Source organism: Meleagris gallopavo, chromosome 10, assembly GCF_000146605.3.
Source record: "Meleagris gallopavo isolate NT-WF06-2002-E0010 breed Aviagen turkey brand Nicholas breeding stock chromosome 10, Turkey_5.1, whole genome shotgun sequence".
Classification (NCBI taxonomy): Eukaryota; Metazoa; Chordata; class Aves; order Galliformes; family Phasianidae; genus Meleagris; species Meleagris gallopavo.
Genome location: NC_015020.2, coordinates 25,339,519 through 25,351,565, shown reverse-complemented (window position 1 = coordinate 25,351,565; position 12,047 = coordinate 25,339,519). Strand labels below are relative to the sequence as shown.

The 12,047-nt window shown below is 50.2% G+C and overlaps 1 long non-coding RNA gene across 1 annotated transcript; it reads right to left on the bottom strand.

Moving 5' to 3' along the window:
* Positions 1–335: 335 nt before the first annotated feature.
* On the bottom strand, positions 336–1,306 carry LOC109369171. Its single transcript, XR_004160842.1, has 3 exons — positions 1,267–1,306; positions 970–1,102; positions 336–397 (listed from the first exon to the last, which is right to left on the bottom strand). It is a non-coding gene; the product is annotated as an uncharacterized LOC109369171 (long non-coding RNA).
* Positions 1,307–12,047: the final 10,741 nt, after the last annotated feature.

Here is a 12,047-nt window from a genome sequence, read left to right as displayed (position 1 = left end):
TTGCAAAGAACTCAGCCAGATGAAGTTGTGAAACAACACAGATCAAACAGGAAAACATTGTCTCAAGTATTACAGCAAAGCTATGATGATAAATATATTGCAACAATCAACTTCAAATTCATCTCTCCAAGAACAGAAATATTTCCTCACTTCTGAATCCATGACAAACAGACATTTTCCCCAAGGTTTCCTGAAGATAACACTGCCCAAGCTGTTCTATCCTTCCATCTTGAGCTTAGGACCTAGCTGATGTTACCAGTCACATTTGCCACAAAATGCTGGCTGCTTGCCACAGCTGTTGGAGCTTTTCTTCTATTAACAATAAAGCACCCTTACCTTGTAATCCAGGTGCAAGTTGTTATATCCTGTTTGATTACAGATCCCACCTGCTGGCAGCCTAGAACCCGGGCAAAAAAAAAGAGTCAGGTTGCAAGCTGCCCAAATGCTCCATTTCACCCACCCTCTGACTACAGAGCTCAGTCATTAACATCTTTCTAAAGAAAGTCCTGGTGGATACATGAGAGATAGACCATCCCAGCAACAGAGGTTAAAGGCTACAGCCAACATCTTTGCAAATGGGTAGAGGAACCCAGGGTAGGTTCTTCTCTTTCTCAAATGGCATCCCAGATGGATCCTGCTCCTGCAGATGGGGGCTGACACTTCAGGCTGATTCTATTAGCTAACACCTTTCACCTGGGATACTCATAACTAAGCCTAAAATGGATCTACTGGCAGTGCTCACCCCTTGCTGTCATATTGCTGGCACCTAGCCCTACCCCTGAGCAATAAAGCAGACAAAAGAAAAGGAAAATTATGGGATGGACACTAGGAGCAGCAATAGACTCCTGCTACAGTTTCAGACCCTTCATTTGCAAATCAGTTCTGGCTGACAGCATGGCAATTGGGCCACAAAAGTCTGCCGTCTCCAAGGAGAGAGAGACAAATTACAGCCCTGTTCCCATTGCTTACTTTTTCACATTCAGCACTAAAAGCTTTATGCAGACGATGGTTATTTCATCACTGACTCGCAGCACAGGAGGTTTGGAGGTTCATTAGGAGAAAGGAGGCTTGGCTTTCCAGCAACATACCTCCATTGCTCTGCCTAAGAAAAAAAGACGGACATTGGAGCCTTCAGAAAGTAATGGAAAGATTTCTGAACGTACAGGGTGAATGCATTTTAAGACCCTGTAGTAATTGGGCAGATCAATGCAATGGGAAAGGCGTTACAACAAAGGTGCTATAAAGAAAGGGAAGAAGACTGCTTACCCATATCAGAAGATTCCAGGCTTGCAGGGGAAAGCTTCACGAAGGAGGGATCTCCAGAAAGAGATCATTCCCCCGTGGCAGTCAGCCCTTAAATGGGGTCTAAGAGAGGTGCAGCCAGGCTCCACCCCTTCTGGTCACACAGCTGAATTGCCTTCACCTGTGCTACCAGGGCTGACCCAGTCCTTTCCCCAGGTGTTCAATTAGTGGTTCAGGCCGTGACTCAGCAGCTCCCATACAGACTCTTAAGAAAGACTGAAGATACATTGCCAAAATTAGTTTTAAAAAGCAAAAGTCCCATTTCACCAAAACAACACTTTTATCCCATGTACTTCACCAAGGAACAACACCTACTCTCAGAAGTAACTGTTTTACAAATACTTTTATCAAATAGACTAGGGCAGATGGACTGGTTTTCTAGGACTGCCTTTTTTTCTTCTGTTTACCTACCATCTCAGTATGGAGAAGGAAGAAATACTGGCTACACGCAAAAAGCTCAGTTCATGCCTTTTTTCCTCCCTATTAAAAATAGCTTCAGAAAGTGAATAAAACATTTTTCCTTCCATAAATACTCAAGGTTTTTCCAAAACAAAGTTAAAAACCAATCAAACCCCCAACAGCCTCACCTCATTATTAACCTGTCTCTCTACAGCTGGGGCTCCACATTTAAAACCTTTCTAGCAGAGGCATAACAAATGAACACTGCACTCATTTATTGTTCTTTGCTCACTCAAGATTTCTGCTTTCCAGTTAAAACATCAGCCTGGACCCACAGCCTCAGGAGAACTGGATCCAACATCAGGATCCCTAATCTCAAAGCCTCCTTTATGATTATAGTCAATAAATGTAGCACCTCTGAGTATCACTTATTGTTTTCCTAATTGGAGATGAACTCATGCAGAAATTGCCACCAACTTTTATCCCCTATTCTTCCCCCTTCAAACAGGACACACACCTCCTTCCTCCCCATTGCTGTAGAGCAAAGCTCCAGTTGAGAGGGGCAGAGGGCTATATATAGGAAAGCCACCTGTGGGTGGGGATTATTTGACTGGGCGTGTTAACTCAGGAGGGTGGCCCCCTATCTTGAGTTTGTTAAATTATTTTTAAATGCGTGGTCCCAGCGAGTGGCATCTACTGCTTCTGCATTAAAATTAAAGCAATGCTCGGCCTAATTGCCACCTCCCAGTCAGTGATGACCTCTTGGCCAGTACATTCATATCAACAGTGTTCAAGGGATAGAGGACTCTCGGCCAACTCCTACTGCACTTATAAGTTCTGGTATTTTGCCCAATGGAATCCATGCTAGAACACCCATAAAGCTTCATCCAAGTGCTGGTCTAGGAAAGGCAGGAGAGAAATTCTCCTGTTAAAGGCTGCAAATGCTCAGTTTTGGTTCGTGACTCCTCCAGATTTATCAGAGGAAGTGGGAAGGATCGGACACACCTTCATTGTCCCACATAGAGCTCCACTGCACACAGCGTCTGAGCTTCCTTGGATTTCTATCCCCATAAACAGGGAACGGATGTGAAGACAGAGGGACCAAGAGATCAAAGTGATCTCCTCTAGCTCCACTTCTTGGAGGTTCTTCTGGATAACTCTGGGGGATCAGCCCAAGTGCTCTCATTTTGGGCTGGGAGTTACAGCACATGCATGACTCATATGGCCACCAGCCCATATGGCTGTACAGCAGTACAACTCATTTGGCCACCAGCCCAGACCATTGACCAAAAACCCCCATGCTAAAATGTGATCCAGAGCTGCTTCTTTGTGACTCACAGACACCTCAGACTTCTCCTGCGTATTACACCAGCTGTCCCCTAATGAACCTTTGTTAATACCAAAGCCTTTGAGAGGGCTCGATCCGATGACCTTCACCACCACTGGCTTGAGGGATGAAGGTCAGGAACCAAACAGGACAGCAGCCTCAGGAGATGACAGGCCTAGAACGGGGTGGCCAGGGTATGTGGGGCTGCTGAGATCAGAGGGGATCTGAGAGGGGGCCCTGCTGTCTGTGCCTCTCCCCCTTCCCACTTCAGCAAGATGAATTACTGGGGACAGCTGAGACTGGAGGCAAATGGCATCGTGCTGAAGCCGAACAAGGCCTGTGACTGCACGCTGTGGGATCCTAAATATTTTGAGAGCAAAGGTCAGGAGAATAGGACACTCCTCAGCAATGATTTTCCTCCCGTCCCTGCAGCAGGGACATGGGGCTGCTATGCCTGGAATGACCCCAGGCATCAGGCAGGGCCAGCAGTGGGGTACAGGGTGGTACCCATGGGCAGGCTGCTACTCTCCTGCAGGCTGCTACAGTGACAGCATGTATTTGTGATGGACCAGATGCCATGCAGCCTGGAGCCAGGAAGAAAGCACCCACCAGGCTGGCCACATCCTCAGTGGGACGTGTTAGGAGCTGATCCACCTCTCCATGTCCTCCTGCTGGCCAGACTTCCACTGCTGCGAAAATAACACTTGAGCATGGCAACACTGACATTTGCTTTCTGCGAACAGGCACTGGGAAAAGGGGCAGCTTTTTTGCAGGCTGATTACAGGGCAGGAGGCAACTTGTTCAGCATGGAATCATGACTTTGTGGCCATCCCTGCATATCTCATGGTTCTCCTCCCCCTCCACGTGATGCTCCCATCAACATGCTTTGCCCACCCCATGGCAATGGTGGAGGTGATGCTGGCATCTCCTGTATGGCTGGGAGGTAAAGGGCACCTTGGGGGAGGCTGGTGTGAAGGAGTTGATGCTGAGAGACCCAGGGGCCTACTGGAGGATGGGAGGGAGCAGTCAGTCTGCTCAGCACAGAAAGTCCTCTGCAGATTTGCAGCTGAGCTGTCAGGCAGATGAGCACAGCCAGCTGGTGGGGGGATGCAGCCCTGTCACTCCTTATCTGCATGGACATCACCCCCAGGGCTCCTGTCCTCCCCCGGAGGCCACAGAAGATGTGTGAGCAAAGGATGCCAAAGTGTCCCAGAACAAACAGGCAGCTGTCAGATGTCCAATGGAGAAGCAGGAGACACTGCAGAGGACAGGGCAAGGTTTTGATCACTCACCCCAGAGTGATGTCACAGCTTTTCTCCCACATCCCAGCTCCCTGTTCCCAGCTGGGGATCTGGGAATCAGGTGAGGTGTGTGAGTGAAGTGCCAGCATTCCAGGATTTCTCCTGGAGCAATGGCTGGGGACAGAGGGGAGGCCCCAGGAAGGTGGTGCCCATCGGTTTTATTCTGGGAGAGATGCCAGAGCTGAGCACAGCTGTTGGAACATGGGCTTTCCTCACACACAAGCTGTGGTTCCGCTGCCCCAGCCCAGCCTCTGTCAGGGGAGATTTATCACGTGCACCCCACACCTCGAAAGCTTCAACAGGGAGAAGCAAAAAAGCATCCTGCCAGAGCCGCATCCCAAATAACCTGGGGCTGGATGGGCTTTGCTGCCACGCTATTTAGTAGCAGGGATAATTAAGCTCAGTGTGAAAACAAGGCGGTTATTTTGTGATGTTAGCACCAACTAGATTAAGGCATCTGGAAACAACTTCTTGTTATCCCTGCAAGTCAAGGGATTGCACAGTTTCAATCTGCACTAAGTATAAACCAAGTTCATTAGCAATTGCACATCCTTCCATGGATACTCACTGCAGGGATGATCAGGATTCTCAAGGCGTAACAGGGAAACTGAGGCACAGAACAGCAAAGCACCACCTTGGGAACCAAGCACACCTCTGCAGCACCCATCCTGCCCCAGGTCCTGTCCCATGGGCAAAGAGAGCACTGAGGGCACTGCGCTGGCATGCAGGAGCGCAGGCAATCGCCTTGAAGCCGCTGGATGCCTCTCCCAGCTGCAGAACAAATTCAATAACAATAATAAGAGCAATGCCTTTTTAATAGGCACAGGGTGAAAAGAACCCAGAGAGTCAATATTTGTGAATGAAAACAAAATAAGCTGAGCTGTTAGCACGGAGGAATGCAAGGGAGGCCGAGATGTGGACAGGGTAATTATTATTTCATCTGCCAGAGCTGTGGTGCTGCCCGGCTGGAGGGCAGGGGAGGGGCAGATGGGGCAGAACAGAGCCAATGTTTTTGCTGCCGCAGCACCAGGCGTGCGGCTGGGGATGGCTCAGTGCTCTGCTCCATCCGCCGGAGGTTCATTGCTGCCCCGGCCCAAGTATTTAATGTCAGCAGCTGGAATGTGCTTAACACAACATTTTACAAGGGAACATTAGTCAAGCATCTGCACTGACAGAGCTGGGCAGCGATAAGGAGCCGGCGCATGGGAGGCAGCTCTGGTTTCAGGAGGAGGGAGGGACCGTGGGGAAGGAGGGTTTTGCTGGGGGTGGATAGAGCAGGGCAGTGCCCCACTTCTGTGCTGGTGTCACACGGGGTGTTATTACCAAGAAAAGGGTCCCCCATTCTGCTCTCCAGCTGGCTTCTGCATTCAAGGTCTCGTATTTTGTGTGCTGAAAGCCCTCCTTCAAACCCTGTGTGTGGGTTTGGGGGCCATTCCCTGCCACGCTTTGGCCCCTTGTTTGTAGGACAGTCTTTAGCTGTCTGTTGGTATCAGGTGTTTTTCAGTTTTGCTCCTATCAGACCTCCACCAGCACAACAGCATTGAAGCTGGTCATGGCACGAAAGCATCCACCCCTTAGCAGGGACAGAGAGCCGTGCCACATCCTGGAAATATCCCAGCAATTGGTTTGGGAACCATTAGTCAGCTTTGCCTGCAACCTGCAAGTGGCACCGCCCTCCTTCTATTCCTGGAGCAATCCCTGTTCATTAGCCTTCTTGGCCCCCGGGCTTAAAAAAAATCCCCCAGTGTCATGACTCCTTAATAAGATGTCATCTTCAGCCATGACAAACACGAGCGCTCGGTAAATAATAGCCCAGCCACGCAATGTCACGCCTCCCCCATCTGCTGTGGCCATGGCTGTGCTCTCACCTGCTGCCCGCTGCTCCCAGCCAGGTCAGTGCCTGCTCACTCTGGGGCAGCTGTGTGCTCCTTCCTTGAGTGGCCGGGGGCTTTGCAAAGGAGGATAAAATGTTCAAGCCCACAGGATTGTGCTGGCACCTGCACGGTGAAAGGGTGAGTGCAGGGCTTCCTCCACATCCCCTCCATCCTCTCCCACTAGAGAGCATTAACCCCTTGGCACCTCAGTTTACGCACCCACAAACTGGGACTAATGACCCAGAGCAGAGTACTGCCATGAGAATGTCTTTTTTTTTTTTTGGGGCAGGCACTCAGCTCCTGCTCCCCAAAACCTGTAGCCTCTGAACCATGAAAAGGAGACACCGCTACACCCCTATTAAAAATAACAACAATAATGGCATGTATTGATTAAAGCTGCTCCTAGGCAGGGAGAGGATTTCTAGAGATAAAATGCCCTTGGTTATAAGAGCACGTGAAGGCAGACACTGCTTCTAGGAGATGTCTTTTTTCCTCCTCTCCCTTTCCTGTGGAACTTGGGTTACACTGAGTGCGTAGGGGACAGCGGGACGTGGCACTGCTCCTTGCCATGAAAACTAATAGGGCCAAGCCTGCTTTCATCGGGAGTGTAATCAGAGCCCTGGATAATGTTTTAAAAGGCACAGCAGCCTCAAGTGCAAGCAGGGATTTATTAGTGAAAACGAAACCAGTCTGTGGGCCTTATTTTAAAAGCCTGAATGAGGAGGGAGCAGGCGGCACAGCCTTGGCCACACTGTTGGGTTCGCTGCGCTTCAACCCTGTGCTTGCATGGGGGCTGTGGACCCACAGTTCAGCCCAGATTTGAGGTCCCAGTTTTCTGACCCTATGCCTGTTGGCTGCCTCATTCCAGGTGGCTCAGTGCACACTGACCACCCCAGGTGGGAGATGCACAGAAAAAGTGTTCTTGCATCTATTTGTCCTCTGGAGAGAGGACAAAACTTGCAGAGAAGTGAGCAGCTTTGTTTGCACGGAGCCTGTTGGAGAGGCTTTCCCAGCCTCAGGTGCCCCTGCCATCTGTGCACATAAGAAACCCTTCATAAGGTTCTCATTTCCTCTTTACCTTTTTTATATAGCCCATAATAAGATCCCTAATTTTAATGGACTGCATGGATCTCACTAGTAGGGAATGGCTCCAGCAAAGAGGCTTTAAACCTCTGTTCCAGTACGATGGGCAATCTGGGTCCCTTGCTGGCCTCCCTGCAGGTGCTGGTGGGGTTTCCCACCTCCCTGGCTCCGAGGAGATGCTCAGTGTTGGTGTCCCACATAGTGCTGCTGGGAATTATTCCCTCTCCATAAATGCCCTTGAAGTTGTACAAGAAAAAATAGAAACCCATTACCACACCAAAGGCCTGTTGCACACCATCGATGTTGGGATGCAGAAGGATCTGAGCTTATTTGGCTGGAGAGGATGAAGGCATGACCCTGAGGAGCTGCAGGGTGCTTGGCCAGGTTGGGCTGTGTGTTAAAACCCAGCGAACCAGATAGTCCAGAGGCAGGGGAGAGAACAGACCAGACCCTCACTGGGGACAGCAGCACACGGGAGCTACAGTGTGGGGCTCTGGATGAGAGGGAGCAAAGCTAGGAAACAGAGATGCACAGAGCACTTGTCAAAGAAGCTGCTCTGCTTTCTGACAACTCCTTTCTCCCAGAGCTCCTGGACAGGAGACAAAACGTGATTTCTTGCTCCTTCCACTCAAAGGCGGCTGTGAAAGTCTAATTTATGCTGAACATTTTGGAAAAGAAATAAGCTTGGCTGTGGAACCGAGCACAGCTCCCAGCCAGGAAAACCTTGTATGGGATCAACATGTTTTAACCATGCAAATCAAATTGGGCCAAACAGAGCCCTGTTTCATGACTTCTGCCTCTCCCTTCCTTGCTTCGCAGAGCTAGGCTACCTCTTCCCCAAACAAACCCTCACATCCACCCCCTGGGGCAGGGGCACACAGGGATGCTGCAGATGACTTATGTTGTTCTTTTCTTTCCCAAGCAAGGTGCAGCCAAACATGTCACAGCTTCATCTTTCACCGAGATGATTTCCAGCTGCTGAAATGCACTGGATGATGTCCACCTGCACATGAGCCCATCACTGAAAGCTGTGGCTGAGCAAGATGCAATGCCATGTGACCTCAGCAGCACGGAGGAGTGCTTGGGGCACTGGGGACAGGAATAGCTTTTTTCTATAACCAGTAATAAAGCCAGGCAGGTGATCTTTTCCGTCCATTCTATTGCTTCTGCAGCTGGGTAGCCCGAGAAATGGGTTGCGGGAGCAATCTTTGGAGGTTGGTTGGAGTTTTGTGATTCTGTGAAAGGCAATGGACACTTTGCCTTTGGCAATGTGTGATGGGGATGTTTGGAGAGGAGCAGAAATCTGGGGATATTCTGTCCTTGGAGCATTCAGCACACTGCTAGATGAAACCCTAGGCAAATAGATCTAAGCTGGCTCTGGTTTGAGGGCTGTTGGACCAGAGAGTTTCAGCACTTCCTTCCAACATAAATTATCCCATTGTCTACACCCACAGCACTACTGGAAGTGCTCTCGCTTCATATAGAGTTCAACAAATCCATCTGGGTATCTTTCCTGCTTCTCAATCGGCAGGATCCTAATTTTCCCTTATGATTTTATTCCTTAATTCGTTTGCCATAATCCTGTAGTATGTGGCTGGAAGAAAAGGAAACGACACAAAAAAGCAAACAGAGAAAAGCAAGCAGTGCCCCCAAGAATAGTATATTACTCCTCTTCTTTCCTGCTTGCCTTCCTGCCGTTCCGCTTCCATGCTCATTTGTGGGATTCCATCCAACACTCCAGCCAGCATCTCCTCTCCAGCAATGATGGATGCATAGAAAGAGAGCGTCAGAAATGGTGAGCACAGAGCAGTCTTTTCCCTGCTGCACCCTGCCAGCAGCTTCAGGGACATCTGACACTACAGGGCACATCCAGCACTCATTAGTGACCAAGATTGCCATCTCGGGGCTTGGGGAAGCCCCAGCTCTGCCCACATGGGGCCTGGCTGAAGATGCAGCAGAATCATTATTATGGGATTCCCTGGGAAAAGGCATTTCCCTGTTCCTCATGCAGGGGGCTGCAAGGGACAGGCACCACCCATAGCACTGCTTGCCTAGCATGGTTGCAGAGCTGGTTTGTGCCTATTCTCCCTTTCCTTTTTCTCCCGCATTCCTGATCCCTCTCCTGTACCCTTGATCTGAGGGAATCATTGACAAAACCCATCTCAGAGGTAACACGTGAACCTTTTTCTTGGCAGGTGCTAGGGTGCTCCCTGCAGTGTGGTGACTCAGCCTGAGCCTCTGTTTGCCCACAGAAGTGCTGCACATCTTTGCAGCGCATCTCCAACTTGAGCTCTCTGTAGGCATTTATCCTCGTGAGCCATAAAGGGAGCGTTTTACACTTTGCTCTTCCATTGTGCTGCCAAGAGTGAGCTCCACACATGCAAAGACACACACACACACACCTGCACTCACATACACTTTACAACTGGAATAAACATCAGAGCCGTCCATCTGTTGACAGTCTTGTTGGCAGTGTTGGTTGGATGCATGGTGGGAAAGGTTGCCCCTGGGTGCTGAGCACCACAGCTTGGGGTGCTGGGTTGGGATGTGAGCATCGGTGAACAGGGGCTGTGGCATACAGGGAACTCTGCAGTCCCTGGGTGGGATGATGGCGATGCTCCAGGTAAACACTTGGTCTAATCCTGTGTGCGTCTCACAGCTCGGTCACCCCCATGTATGCCAACAGAATGAGCTTGGTGTAGGAACATAAACTCCATGCATACTCATTGCTATGACCTGCTAGTGGCCATGGGAGCCCAGCTTGATGGACTTCCAGGGTACCCAAAGCTCAAGGAGGAGCAGAGCCAATACCAGCCCTCCTGCCCCCACGCTGACATGCAAGGCTGCCTTGGAAAGGATGTCAGTGGAGTTTGGAAATATGTATTTCCCCAATAATCTGAAAACTTCTGCAGATGTTTTCCCTCAGTAGGCCATAGCTATGGAATCTGGGGACGGCTGCAGCTGCCAGCCAGACTGGGAGCAGAGGGTGGAAAGCCAGGCCAAGTGCAACAATGCCCGGACAATGAAGGGATCTGAAGGGGCTCAAAAGTAGGACAGGATTTTTTTGCCTCCTTGGTGTCATTTCTTTATTAATATTTACACGTCAGAACCAGCAAAGCACACCTCCAGATCATGCAAGGGATCTTTTTCTCCTTACTTGGACAGCAGAACATCCCAGCAAGACAACTGGGAAAACAAAGAGGGGTGCCAAGCCCACCTCACCAGCAAGGAGAAGCAAAAATACTGCTTATTTAAAACATGTGTACTAACACAGGGGCTCTTCCCTGCCTATATCATGGAGGAGGAAGAAACCTGCCTAGAGCACCAGGCTGGCCCAGCCTTGGGGGCAACCCTGACACCCATACTGGCACCCTACCATCACTCCCACCCATCTGCCCCTGGGAAACAGCTTCCTCCCTCCCTATCCTCCACTGTCAGATGCATTTAAAAGATTTCAGCCCCGATCTTTGAGTTGCAGGGATGCAGTGCAGGTGCTTCAGTGCAAGGAGGGTGACATGGGGCTGCAGGAGATAATGGGAGCCAGAAGGTCTTCTCAGTAGCTCAGAAGGCAGAGCCAAGCCCTTCAAACAAAAGCCCTTGAGGGAGAAGAGAGGATCTTCCCTCAAGTGTCAGCACGTTTCAGCAGTTTATAAATACTGACATCCTCCCTGTACCACAGCCCCACCTGTCTGGCTGTATCCTTACCAAGTGAAAGGCAGAATCCAGCCTAGGGTGAGTGTGAAGCGCTGGGGCTGGTGCTGCTAGTTTGCACTGGGATCCAGACCAGGTTCCCCCTGCATCCACCTTCTGCTTAAAGCAAGGAGATGCCCCAAAATGCTTGCAAGGTGTTGGGGGCTGCTGGTTTTATTCCTTCAGTCCCAGGAAGAACAGGAACATCCTGAGAGAAGGAGCCAAGTCTGTGCAAGGGGAGGCAAATCCCACCTGGAGATCCTCTTGGGTATCCCACGACTGACTTTTGGAGCAAGGAGATCCCAAACCAGGGAGTGACAGCATGGCTGTGTGCCCCAGAGTGTGGCTCAAAGGTAGCAGAGAGTGAGTGGTACATGATACATCACAGCCATTCCTTGGGAGGACACGAGCTGAGACTCCTCCTCAGCCCTATGGATCTGGGGAAGGAGTGGAACTGCTGCCCCCGTTCCCAGATTACTCCTTCCCAGGGCTGCATCAAACAGACGTGAAAACAGGGCAAAACTGGGGGGGCAGGGGGCAATACTGACTCATGGAAAGCCCTGGGAGTGTTTTCAAACCCCAGTGCCAACATCCCCTTGCCGAGCAGGTGAGGGGGGAGCGGGGTTTTGGGGTCGCTGCTGCAGTGCTCCCCATGCACAGGAGTTTTATACGGAGAGCCTGCAAAAGCCATTAGGACTTTTGTGCCGGGGCACCAGGAAAGCAACGCAGACACCACTCACTTTTCTAAATAAACATTAGTCTTAAAAAGTTTGCACTGCTGACCCCCGCAGCTCTGATTACTTGTAATTCTCCAAACCACGTTTTAAGACTTCAAACTTTTCTCTTTTTTCTTTTTTTTTTTTTTTCCACTGGGGTGGGGGCAGGATTTGGTTGCTTCCTCCCCACAACCACACCACAGCTGTGCTGTTAGTGCTGTGTTTTCCGCTCCGGCTCTCCATGCCCAGCTCCGGGCAGCTCCTCACTTCCACATCTCCTCTGCGTGCCCACCTCCCTCCATATTCCCCAGGAAAAAAATATACATATATTTCTTTTTCTTCGTCTTTTTTTCTT